The 13,472-nt window shown below is 34.1% G+C and overlaps 1 non-coding gene across 1 annotated transcript; it reads right to left on the reverse strand.

Annotated features, from left to right (window-relative positions):
* Window positions 1–422: 422 nt before the first annotated feature.
* Window positions 423–12,356, reverse strand: LOC109489336. Its single transcript, XR_004628840.1, has 3 exons — window positions 12,253–12,356; window positions 4,687–4,815; window positions 423–579 (listed from the first exon to the last, which is right to left on the reverse strand). It is a non-coding gene; the product is annotated as an uncharacterized LOC109489336 (transcript).
* Between the last annotated feature and the right edge of the window lie 1,116 nt (window positions 12,357–13,472).

A 13,472-nucleotide genomic window follows, 5' to 3' on the forward strand; every position in this document is an offset into this window, starting at 1 on the left:
ACAACAGCAACAAAAATTCTACTAGTCCTAAGTTTTGCATGGAATTCTATAAACCTTTGCCAATGAGATTATCACCTTATCATATGCACTATTCCAGGCATTGAAAAGGAAGAGAAATCTCAAACACATTTTATTGAGTATAACACCAATTCCCAAACCCGACAAAATACATTAAAAATTAGAGCTTAATTTTGCCTATCAATATTGATGCCAGTTCATAAGTACATATAAACGAACAGCATATTATAATATACCACGAATATCATGAAATAGTAGTATTTATTCCAAGAATGTAAGGTCATTCAACATTAGAAAATTCATTAATAATTCCATCATATTTATCAGGCTAAAGAGAAAAATCATATTATTAAGTCTGTAGATGCAGAAAATATATTTGAAAAAAAATTCACGAGGTGCCCAGGTGGTGCAGTCACTTAAGCTCCAAATCTGTTTCAGCAAGTCATGATCTTGGGGTCCTGGGATTGTGCCCCACATCAGGTTCCATACTCAGTGTGGAGTCTGATCGAGATTCTCTCTCTCTTCCTTTCCCTCTACTTCTTCCACTGGTGGTCTCTCTCTCTGAAATAAATAAATTTTTAAAAAGAAAAAGAAGAAGAAGAAATTCATTTAAAAATTCAGTAAAAGCATTGACTAAATCAGAAAGTTAATAGCTTATCTTAATATGAATATTAAAATCCAACATTTTACTTAATGGGAAACAAAAAAATTGAACAAATAAACAGGCCATGTTTGTTTTTGGAAAAGATAAGTTAATATCATAAATATGTTAATTCTCCCTCACAGAGTAAATGCAGAGGACAACAAAACAACCAAAAAACCAAAACAAACAAACAAAACACTGATTTATTTATTTATTTTACTTCTAGACAATTCCATTATGAAGTTCATTTAGGAGGACAAATAAACAAAAATAGTGCCAGGAAATCCCTGAAAAGTAAGAGCAATGAAGGGTGGCCAGCTCTGTCAGTATCAAATACATATAATAAAGACTCATAATAAAAATGTATTTCATTTACATATAAATAAGCAGACTAATAAAATGGAGCATCCATAACTATACCTAATTGCATATACATGTTCAGTATTTGATGAAGGCTGCATCTCAAATCAGTGGGTAAGACAGTCTTGTAAAAGCTGCATTATGATAACTGAAAAGCCATTTAAAGGGAAAATGGATCTATTGCTTACACCATACACCAAGAAAAATACTTAAAATTGATCAGAAAGTTAAATGTCAAGAATGACATCATATAAGTATTAAAAGAAAACATGGGTGAATTCCTATAAAACTTGAAAATGGGAAATATATTTCTAATTATGACTCAAAATTTTTTAAAAAACAAAGGGAAAAAGCTACATTTTATTACAAACAACAACAAACTTCAAATCATGCAGAATCTATAATCCAAAGATGCTCTTTTTTTTTTTTTAAAGATTCCATTTATTTATTTGACAGAGAGACAGCCAGTGAGAGAGGGAACACAGCAGGGGGAGTGGGAGAGGAAGAAGCAGGCTCCCAGTGGAGGAGCCTGACGTGGGGCTCGATCCCATAACGCCGGGATCACGCCCTGAGCCAAAGGCAGACGCTCAACGACTGCACCACCCAGGCACCCCCAAAGATGCTCTTAATAAACCATATCCTCTGGGAGTCACACTCTTGTGCTGTCCATCCCACATGGAATCTGGGTTGATCCTATTACTTGCTTTATCCAATAGGATGTGGTGGAAATGGTGTTACATCATTTCCAAGCTTTAGGAAGACCTGATGACTTCTGTTTTGGGAGATCAGCAGTTACCTAAGAAACCCAATTATCCTATTGGAGAAAAAGGCCATACAAGGGAGGGTGGAATTTTATGATGGGACTAATGTCCTTATAAGATGAGACATGAGAGAGCTTTCACACTCTTTCTTTGTCTGCCATGAGAAGATAAAAATAAGAAAGGAAGGCCATATGCAAATCAGAAAAGAGGGCTTTCTCCAGGAACCAAATTCGTTGGCACTTTAATGTTAGATTTCCCAGACTTCAGAGCAGTAAAATAAAATAAAATAAAATAAAATAAAATAAAATAAAATAAAAAAGTCACCTCATTTATAATATTCTGTTAGCAGTCCGAGTTGACTAAAATAAAGAGAAAGAATCCACATGGAGGAACAGCAAAGTGGTAGATATGTAAATGAGGAGGTTATCTTCTCTATTCCTACCCAGCTGAGTGTCCAGAGAGCTCCAGCCCCAGCTATTATCTGAGAGAAGAGTCACTTAGCTGAACCCAGTTAATCCTCAGAATCACAAGACAATAATAAATTTTTTTAAGTCTCTAAGCTTTGGGATGGTTTCTTATATATTGATAGATAACCAATCAGGTGGCAAACATACTATAGGCATAGTAAAAAGACAAAAGACAAAGTTTCCCCAATTAAGGTGAATGATTCACAACAAAGAGTTAATATCTCATATATTATATATGTATATATACACAGTTGTGTATGTACATACAGTTGTACCTATGTGTACATATATATATAGTGTGTGTGTGTGTATATATATATATATATATATATATACAGAACTTCTAACATCTAAAAGCCAACAACCTTATAGAAAAATGAGCTAGGGTTATGAAAAAACAATTTATAGGAAAAAATGTAAAAGATCCTGATCCACTAGGGAGGATGATACAAATTTTCATAATAATAAAAATGAAATTAAAACTCCATTGATATAACATTTCTCACCAAAATTTTGATAACATATTCTTTTGATAAAGCTGTGAAGAAACAGGCATTCTATATATTTCTTGTGAATAAGAAAAATAGTACAACCCTACATGGAGAATTTTATATGTTGTAATACTATATTTGTATCTTACTCAATGACTCAGCAACTCTTGCATATGTTTGAAATGTTCCATATTAAAAGTTTTAATGATAGAATCGAAAGTTAAAATATCTCATATTCCAAAATGCCAGAGAACTATCCAACTTGGAATTAAAAAAACTAATATGAACATGATGGTTCTATTTTTAAAGTACTGCTGTTATTCTGATTTAGTAATCCCAAATATCACAAAACTGGTAAAAGCGGTTTTCCATGTGGGGAGCATAGTGGCTCAGTCAGTTAAGTGTCTGACTCTTGATTTCAGCTTAGGTCTGGATCTGAGGGTCATGAGTTTAAGCCCTGCATTGGAGTTCCATGCCCAGCATGGAGCCTACTTAAAAAATAAAAAATAAAATAAAAAATTTTAAAAAGAGAGTTTTTCACAAATTAGAGAAAATATCCATGTTAAAAAAATAATCCTGAAAAACAATCTTCAATGTTAGATTTACAAGGGTTATCATTTCAAAGTGTCTTTACCCTCACTTCCAGATGGGAAAACCAAATCACAGAGAGACCGCGATGTTCCCAATGGCGCGGAGCATCGTATCAGCTGTGCAGGAGTTAGCGTATGGATCTAACCACTCTCACTGCAAGGTACTATCTCCTATGCCATGCTGCTAAATTTCATGACAGTCAAATTAGTGGTAAAGGATGGTGGGAATCACACCCATTGTGATGGTATGTTAGGGCCACAGAACTACAGAATAATAGCCCCCACAGGTGAAACCATTTAGGTAAAATTTCACTGTGGATTTTTTTTCCACTCGGGGTATTCCAAGGTTAGGTCCCCACACAGTGTTCCTACCCACACTCAGCCTCACTGTCAGAACGCTTTTTCTCTGTTCTGCCAAAATAAAACATCATCTCCTACAATAGCATGAAATAGGGAGCAAACTTTCCAGTGTTGCATAAAATAATCAATTGTGACTGGGAAAGAAAACATGAGAATAACCATCAATATTTATCTTTATTCATTCTTTATCAATTTAAACCTTTATATATGTTTTATAATATATACAATGTTAGTTGAAAAGCACATGCATGCCACTTACAATAAAAAAAATATTCATGGTGGTACATGAATAACTTTTTCTTAATGAAGTGAAGGTGGGAGACCTCTGTTCCAGAGTCCTCCTCTTTGCCCCTTGCAGGTGAGCCTACTCTTTTTTTTTCAAGATTTTATTTATTTATTTGAGAGAGAGAGAGAGAGAGAGAGAGAGAGAGAGTATGCACAAACAGGGGGAGCAGCAGAGGGAGAGGGAGCAGACACCCTGCTGAGCAGGGAGCCCGATATGGGTCTCCATCCCGGGACTCTGGAGCCAAAGGCAGATGCTTAACCAACCGAACTACCAGACGCCCCCAGCTGGGCCCACTCTTAATGAACTGGCTCTATCCGGGGCCCCGCGTCTTCCACCCTCCCAGCCTCAATGCCTCAGTAGTGGTTGAGGGTCTTCTGTATCGAGCCAAGAAACTCGAGGTCCAGCAAATCTGCCATCCGCCAAGGCTTCAGGCTTAAATAGAACTGCAGGGTGAGTGGGGTTTAGGTCTCAAAAAAGCTCTTTCACATTATTTAATACTATTTCAATTACTTAGGGGTTTTAAGGATTTTCACGTGATATTCTGGTAACAAGGTAACAATCAATCAATATTAATGTAACACTATGTTTATTGGAAATGGAGTCATAATTATAAAATTGGAAAATAGCCTCTTCATAGGTCTCTATTTTATCCAACAATGGAAGTATGCCCCAGAATTTTATTGAATAAAAGAAGGTGATAATCAACTTACCTTTTTCACGGTAATTTCCTGTCCATCCAAGACCACAGGTACAGCTTCCATCTACAGGACTGCAAAGTCCACCATCTTTACAGGTACTTTTTAGCTCACAATTTGGGCCATACATTGTTTGGGGACATCCTACAGTGAAAACAAAATATACATATATATATATATATATATATATACGTACATTTATGTATACATATACACATATATATATATGCCAAACTGAATAAAAATGTCACCTGAACATTTCCCCTGTTTCAGATAAAGTAATCATATCTAATAGCAAAATTAAGAAAATGTTCAAATTAAAACAACTACTCAAATGTTACCTTAAGGTAGAAAGGACGATCATTCACTTATGTTTTCAATCACACTACGCATTTTTACTGTGCTTACAACTACATGCTCGGTATACTCTGGGAACTGGAGATGCTCTAGCAAACACACAGAGGTCAATCCCAGATTGGCATAGGAGCATTGTATATATTTAATCTCATAATTGATAAAGAAGACAGATAAGCGGTTTACTCCTTAATGACTTCATGCTGAAGTCTGAAAAGCACTTGAGCATACAGTGGTGTGTGACACACACAAAAAGCAGCGTGAAGAGGAGGTAAGAAGCAACTGAGAAAAGCTAAGCAGACATAAGGAAGATGGAGACTTCATCATCAGGAGAAAAGGACTGAACGATGGGAAGTGTCCCCAGTAGGTGCGTAAGCACTACTCACATTTAGTTGGTTTTGCCATGAGGAGTATGGGCCCAGTATAGCCAGCTAATATGTTTTTTTTCAGGAAAACTCAAAATCCATACTTTATATCAAGTCATTTAATCTTTGAAAGTCAACAACTAATTAAAATTGCTTTACAGCACTGTGGAAGCCAAAACTGTATCAGCCAATCCAAACACATTTGTGGCTAGATTTGGCCAAAGGCCTGTCATTTATACTTTCTAGTTTTTAGTATTTTTACATAATGATATTTTCCACATGAATTATCTCATTTAATGCTCACAAATGTCCTTCTGATGTGGGTAAAAGTGTTCTTATTTACACTTGAGAAAACTGAGGCTTAGAGACTTAATTCTTTCTCAGGCTTAAGTAGCCAGAAAAGATAAAAACTGAGATTCCAATCCCGAACTCCTGACTTTTCTTCAACCTTTCTTTCTATTTCAGCTAGCGGGAGAGACATTAGAGATTTTTTTTTTGTTTGTTTCTTATTTGCCCAAAGATATTTGTGTAATACATAACAGAGTTCGTACTTGAATTCAATCTGTATGACACTTTCTTTTTAGTCTTTATTTGACTTTAGTACCAAATGAAGGAAAGTTTTAAGTTGTTTATTTAAAAGACAGTTACAGCTGTACAGTTAATGGTGGAATCACCACTAGATTTAATATTTCAACCTATCAAAATAAAGTAAAATAAATAAAATAAATGAAATAAAATAAATTTCAACCCTTAAACCTCTCTGGAGCCCCATATCATGCTTTATTTTTTCTCTTAACATTGATTTTATTCCCTTTTAATATACATATAACTCACTTATTAATTATGTCCTTTGTTCACTCTTTTCTCCAGTAGAAAGCAAGTTGCAGGACTGGGATATTATGTATTTTATCCATATGTTCCATATGTTTAAAACAGGCATTGGCATTAAATGAGTATTTTTGAATTGAGTGGATAAATGACTGAATATATCCAGAAATAGTCCATACCTAGTAAAACATATGCATGTGTATCTCTCACCCTTTAACCCTTTTTTACCCAATAAGTTAATATAGATACATAATATTGTGAAATTTCCTTCTTTTATAAATAAAATTTCCCAGGATTTTTCTAAATTAGTGCATATAATAGACCTGCCTCATTGTTTTTTTATCAGCTGCATAGGATTTATTTCATCTTAAAAGATTTATTTTACCACACCACTATGATGGACAAGTGTTGTTTAAAATATTTTGCTACTATGAGCAAAACTGTAATGAATATCCTTACAGAAGTCTTTACTCATATATACCACTGAATCTGTGGGGTAAGTCACCAGAAGACTTTTTTTTTTTTATAAAATAATATGGGTTCTAATTCCTGTCAGATAGTATCAAATTTCCTTACAAAGAGATTTGCAAATTTAGTAAGAAGGATTACCAATGTGCCTATTTTCTTTTGTCAAACTAGTATATTATAAGAATCTAAAGATGTTATATAAATGTAACTTTAATTTGGATTTCTCACATTATGCATGATGCTTATCTCTTTTCATAAGATCTATGGGTATTATCATAGATTCTCTTCTTACTAATACATAAGTTCTCTTAGCTTATTTAAAAAAGTTGGTCTTTTTTTCTTCCATTTTTAAATTTTTTGATACTTTTTATCTTTTATGCCTTGAAGGATTTTTTTTTTATTTCTTTTAAGTCAAAATACCATGGATTTTTTTTTCTTTTATGGGCTCTGAATTTTTGTCAAGATTTATAATATGGCTTTCCAAAATAACTTTAAAAAATCCTAATGGTAATTCTAATACCAGAGTTTTTGTCATTATCTCTAAGTACTTTATGCACTTGGAAGTAATTTTGGTGAACCAAATTTCTTTTACAAGAGTTACTTTTGTCTAGATTGCTGGTCATTTGACTTAACATAACTTATTAAATAATTCATATTTTCCCTATGTTTTACTTTAGTCTTCCTCATTTTTGCTTTATTTTATTGGGTTTTTTTTACTTATTTTCATCACTTTTTATTTACTAACATAAATATTTTGGAATATAAATTTTCCTCTATTTTCTGAATTGGCTTTACCTGATGGGATGTGAATGTCCTCACTGCTGTTTTTAAATTTCTGAAATACTGGTTTCGTTTGCCCTTTTTGAGCCATTGATTATTTAAGAAGGATATTGCAAAATGCCCATGTAGTATAGCGTAGTGGGTTTTTCCCCTGGTAGGGAGTTAGTTTTGTTATTAGTTCTTCTTTTACTACTTTGTGGTCATAGAATGCCATAAATCATACTTTTTGGGATAGATTTACTTTCTTTTTCAATTTTTGTGAATGTTTCATGGATACTTGAAAAAGATATAATATTTTTTTAGGGAATAGAGTTTGGTTTACAACAATTAGATATACCTTACTAATTATGTTCAAACTTCTTTTATAAACTTATTTTTTTTCCTGCATATGTGTATGCAGTTTTATGTGTATGAATTAACATTAATGAATTAATCTTCTACTGATAAGCTCTTGCTGTCTATTTCTCCCTGCATAGCTATGGCTTTTGCTTTATGAATTTTAATACTGTTATTGGTTTTATACATATTCGTTACACTTCAATATTCATTGTCAATTTTATTCTCTATTATTATAAGTGCCCTTCCATTAGTTGCATGTTGCTATAAAATTTGAGATTGTTTGATACTGATATTATGACCACTGTTTTATTTTTCTCACATGGTTTTTGTGTGGTTGTACCCATTCATTTACTTTCATTTTATTTTGGAGTCTTTTTCTAAGGTAACATGGGTGCTTTTTCTCTCTTGCTGCTTCAAGACTTCTTCAGTTTTTAGAAGTTTAATGTTGATGTGTCTTTTGCAGATTTCTTTAAGTTTATCCTGTTTGTCATTCACACAGCTTCTTGAATCTGTAGGTTTATACTTTTTGTCATGTTTGGGAAATTCCAACCATTATTACTTTAAATATTTTTCAGCCCTATTCTTTTTCTCCTCCCCTCTGGGATTTGGATGACAAAAAAAAGTTAGATCTTTTTTAATAGTTCCACAGGTCCTTTGAGCTCTTTCTCTCTCTCTCTTTGTCATTTCTTTTCTTTTCTCTGTCTATTGTTTATAGACTGGGTAATTTTCTACTGTTTTATCTTCAAATTTACTGATCCATCCCTTTGTCCTCTCCAATCTGCTATTAAGCCCATTCACTGAGTTATGTTTTGTGTATTTTTGTTTCTTTTGATTGTTGTATTTTCCAATTCTCAAGTTTCTATTTGCTTCTTCTTTGTGCTTCTTATTCTTTGTTTTATTCTTATTCTATTTTTCTTCTTATTCTATTTTTTTTTAATTTGTTTCATGTATGGCCATAGTTGCTCACTGAAGCATTTTTATTTATAATGGCTTATTTAAAATTCTGATCAGATAATTTTATAATCAGTATCATCTGAGTGTTGGTATCTGTTGATTATATTCTTGTTCAAGTTGAAATTTTCCTGGTTGTTGATATGATGAATAACTTTTAATGAAATGTGGATATTTTGAATATTATGATATAAGATTCTGGATCTCATTTTAGCAAGTCTCCTATGATACTGTACTTGCAAGGAAAGAGGTTCATCAGAAAGAGATCTCTACATAGCCTCCAAGTGAGAGGGGGTATAAATGTTCCTTATTCCTGCTGTGCCAGTGTGAGGGTTCAGACTTCCCATGGGGCCTCTGTTGGCACCTATCTGACAGGGGGGTAGAAGTGCCTTTTATGGCTCCCCACTCCATTTCCATTGACACTGCACAGGGTGACCTCATTTCTGTTTGGTGGTTGTGAAAGTCCTGACTGTCCACTGGACCTCCTGTGACACCACCCTCGAAGGAAACAGTGGTGTCTCTATAATGTCTGATGGGGGTGGAAGTTCACAGTCTCCACATAGTTTCCACTGACATTGCCAGGGGAGGGGATACATTCCAATGTGGCAGGGATAAAAGTACCAGCCCTTTCTCTCACACCATCTTGGTGCAGGGCAGGGTGCCTCATATATCCCCTTGGAGTCTGAAGTGTAGACTCTTCACTTGGCCTTTGCTGGTGGGGTTGGAGTCAAAGATAAAGTTTTATTCTTTAGTATTTGGAGTATTTACCAGTTATTGTCTAAGAGTTTTCTATCTTGCTTGGCTGCCCTTTTCCTTGTTTTTCTTTTAGAGAAAGTGGGCATATCTTGGATTTTTTTTTTTTTTTTTTTGGTCTACACCCATTTGCCTTCCAGATTGCAGGTTCTCCACCACTCAGCCCAGGGTATATGAGTCAAAAATGAAAACCCAGGAAATTCACCATTCTTGTTCTCTAGGTCTCTGAAATCCCTAGTGAGTCTGCCTTGTTCTCTCCACATCAGAGATTCTTATGTTTGTTTTTGATATAGTGACTAGAATTTTTACTGTTTAGAGGGAGGAATATGGAAAAATGTATGCATGCTATCTTTCTCTAAGTTAAGTCTTATAATATTATATAATCCAGGGACACTTCTTTAGACAGTGAATATATTATTACATACCATAATTAATTTCTTTATTCAGCATATATTGGCTCAGCAATGTTAGTGGTAATGGAATTAATATGATTTTCCTTTCTCGTAATTTTTCTCATTCCTCTCCTTCACCTGACTTTAGTTGGCTATGTTTTTATCTTTAAATTCTCAGTTCTAGCATTTTAAAGTCCAACATTTACCTTTATGCACTTAAATATGCTTATTGAATTAACATATTTAAACAATAGATTTTGGCACAGATCTGTCCCTCCCATTTGCAACTTCTAATGAAGAAATGAGATCAGTATACTTAACCTCCTCCATCTTCTCTTTCCTTCCAGTTTATGCCTGTTTTGCTAAACTATCAAAATTGTTATTATATTAAATATTTATATATTTATCATGTGACTATAATTCTCACATTTGTTTTAAACTTAGCCCTAATAAAAATAGATTTAATACTCACTAATAATCTTTTTACCAGAGATTTTCCATTTATTACTTGGCTGCTCAAATTTATCCTCTACAATTGCTTCAAAAATATTTTATGGCAACTATATCCTCAGCAACTTTTTATTATTAAAAACAGTTATTTATTTTCAGTCATACTGTACTTGAATAACAGTTTAACTGTGTATAAAACACTTAAGTCATATTTTTTCCCAAGAACTTCATAGGCATTGATTAACCACATGCAAGCAATGGTTGTGATTATTGCTGTGGGGCATGAGGCCAGGCTGATTTTTCCCCCCTTCATACGAAATCTCACATTTTTTTCTTTTATCCCCAGTGGAACTTCCCCTTGCTTATGATCAATCTTAACTAGAGTTTCTAGGAATAGAATGTATTCAATCTGTAGCATCAGATCTTCTTTCATTAAAAAACAAAATCTTGAATATTATATTTGAATATTTTCTTTTCCATTTATGTATTTGTCTCTCTGTTTTTCCATTTCTTTGTTTCCAATTTCCCCAAGCTTATCCTCCATTTACCTGGCTGTCACATAAGCAGATTCAATCCTCCTATTACCTGTATTCAATATGGTCTTCATTTATATGATGTGAGGTTTAATTTTCATTTCCACTTCTTTCTGAGCTCTGCCAGCTTACTTTTTCATTTTCCTTTGTTGTCTTTTCATTTATTCCATGAACCTTTGTATCTCTGCATAGCACTCACAATTTGTAGAGAACGTTTTTTCATTATGTCCTTCGAATTCTTGGAAAAAATTCTGGTTAATATTTCCATGTGCTCCATAGCAAAACTTTTCTTCTCTATGTACATCTGCTTTTTGTTTTCTTATTCCTTTTCTCCTTTTCCCTTCTTATAGAATTTGCACTAAAAAAGTAACCAAAGCTTTGCATACTTTCATATATTGCTTCCAAAATGAGAGGAGGGTATTTTGGGGGGGTCTTTTTATGCATCAGGTTTTTGTTTTTGCTTTCATTTTCTTGTATCAGATTAGTTTTGTGTGCACAGCTATTTTGGGGGAAGGTAGTGTGGATCTGGGGCTAGAAAAATTATTTCAGCTAGTTGGGAGCCTCCTTGGCCCAGAGTAAAACTCCATATGACACAAAGTTGTGGTTCGTGTGTTTGTGTGTAGGCTTAGCTCCCTTTCGCTTCAAGGCTGCTAATTGCCCATAGATTATCCTTTATTCTAGAGCAGAGTTGAAAAGATGACGGTTCTGTGCACTTCCTAGTTATATCCCACTTTTCCTGCAACTCTGTGATGTCCAGTGGGGTTCAAGGTAGACCCTGCAGGATGCTCACGCAAACAACCCTGCTTTTTAACAAAGGTCACTGGTTTTGCCCCTCTGCGTGCGATGGAGAAGTGGTTCTCTGTATGTCATTTCACTGAGCTTGAGAGTTCTTCTATTATGATTATTATTGTGAAAATAATGAATAATAGGATCTAGAACAAGACAGTTTTGTGGTTTTTAACAAAGATCATGTTTTCCTTTCTGTCTCTCATTTTTCTTACAGCTCTCAATAGGCTTCTGAACGTTGAAGAAAATACAAAACTTTTCAGTTCTTATAATTAGACATTCCTAACACACAATTTTAGGCAGTTTTACAAAAGTTAACCAAAATTATTTCAAAATTTGCTCCTAGTCAAGAGCATACATAAATTATTCTTTGTTTTTATTTTCAATTCTTGTTTACCCTCCAGTAGGCTATTTTGTATATGGCTCTGTGAGAGTGTGTACTTTCAGGTTATTAAAGCCACATTTAAAAAGAAAGTGTAATAAACAATGCCCATTTAATTATATTCCCTGGCACCAATCTGCTTTCATAATGTAGCTTAGTTAGTGCCTGGACGGACAAGGTGACCCTGCAGCCATTGTTACCTTGCTGACACCTGGCTCCCATCTGGCTAGGTGGACACTGGCACCCGCCAGTCACTGGGTCACACTGTCCTGAGCCACAGGAACGCTGTTGGACACAGTCCTGCCTATAGTGATCCTCAGGACAAACTGCAGGAAGGAGCAAAACAAAACCAGATTTTTCTTATTAAAACATTTTGCCAGTCAAAACTTTAAAAACCTTGTAAATACACGACCCTTTCTTTTAATCAAATAGGTTTCCTTGTCTTGCCTTCAGTTTGGTTTTCAACTTAAAAGGTTACTTTGAAAAAATAAAACAAAAAAAGGAACTGTTCAAATTGTTGCTTACTTAGTGAAATTTTGGTTGACATCAGGAATTCCAACCAAATATCTAGTGTCAAACACTTACATATACGACATAAATGACTCTTACAAACTCAGTCTTGCTTTACCACATGGCTGCCTTAGCAAATGTGTGTGTGTGTATGCATGCGTGCATATGTGTGTAATAATCTTGAGTATGTTTCCTCTTAAAGTCCACTCTGGAATTTCAACTTACACTTCAAAACATCAACATAGAATCTATTATGCTCATATCTCCAAATATCATTTATGTATTTGTTAATTTATTTGTAAATTTATTGCTTATTTATTAAAATCAACAAATTTCTTAAATTGTCTTTTAAAATTAATTATGTTAATTAATATAAGTTAAAATTTAATTTATTAATACATTAACACATTTATTAATTTGTCTGCTTGCAACTTTATTCCACAAATCCATTGAGATGTTTATCAAAATACAGATAACACTCAAAGATAAAACTAGTATCTGTGAGAATCACGTGAAGAAAAAAATATAGTTACAATATAGACATAAATGAATATCACAATTCTTTGAACTTGTAAGAGGTGGACTGCAAATCGGCTCTGACCTACCTAGCTGTCAAAGCAAAGAAAGAAAGGTACTCAAATATAAGATCACAGCTTTCTGAAGATAAAAAGACTCCCAATATTCAGAGAAATCAAAACTCTTGAAGATGCTTTGGCCTGAGGAAATTAAGAAATTTCCCTCAATGATTTTCTTTGAGGAACAAAGGGGCCAGTTAGAGCCTTCCTTAGGAGATGTTTATGGGTTGGCTTTAACTCAAAGACAACTTGGCTGCTGAGGCCTCAGAGGCAATATTCACTAGGTTTCAGTTTTCCACTACATGGAGCCAGGACTTTGTCCTACTTGTGTTTTA

This window comes from Ailuropoda melanoleuca, chromosome 1 (assembly GCF_002007445.2).
Source record: "Ailuropoda melanoleuca isolate Jingjing chromosome 1, ASM200744v2, whole genome shotgun sequence".
NCBI classification, from domain to species: Eukaryota; Metazoa; Chordata; class Mammalia; order Carnivora; family Ursidae; genus Ailuropoda; species Ailuropoda melanoleuca.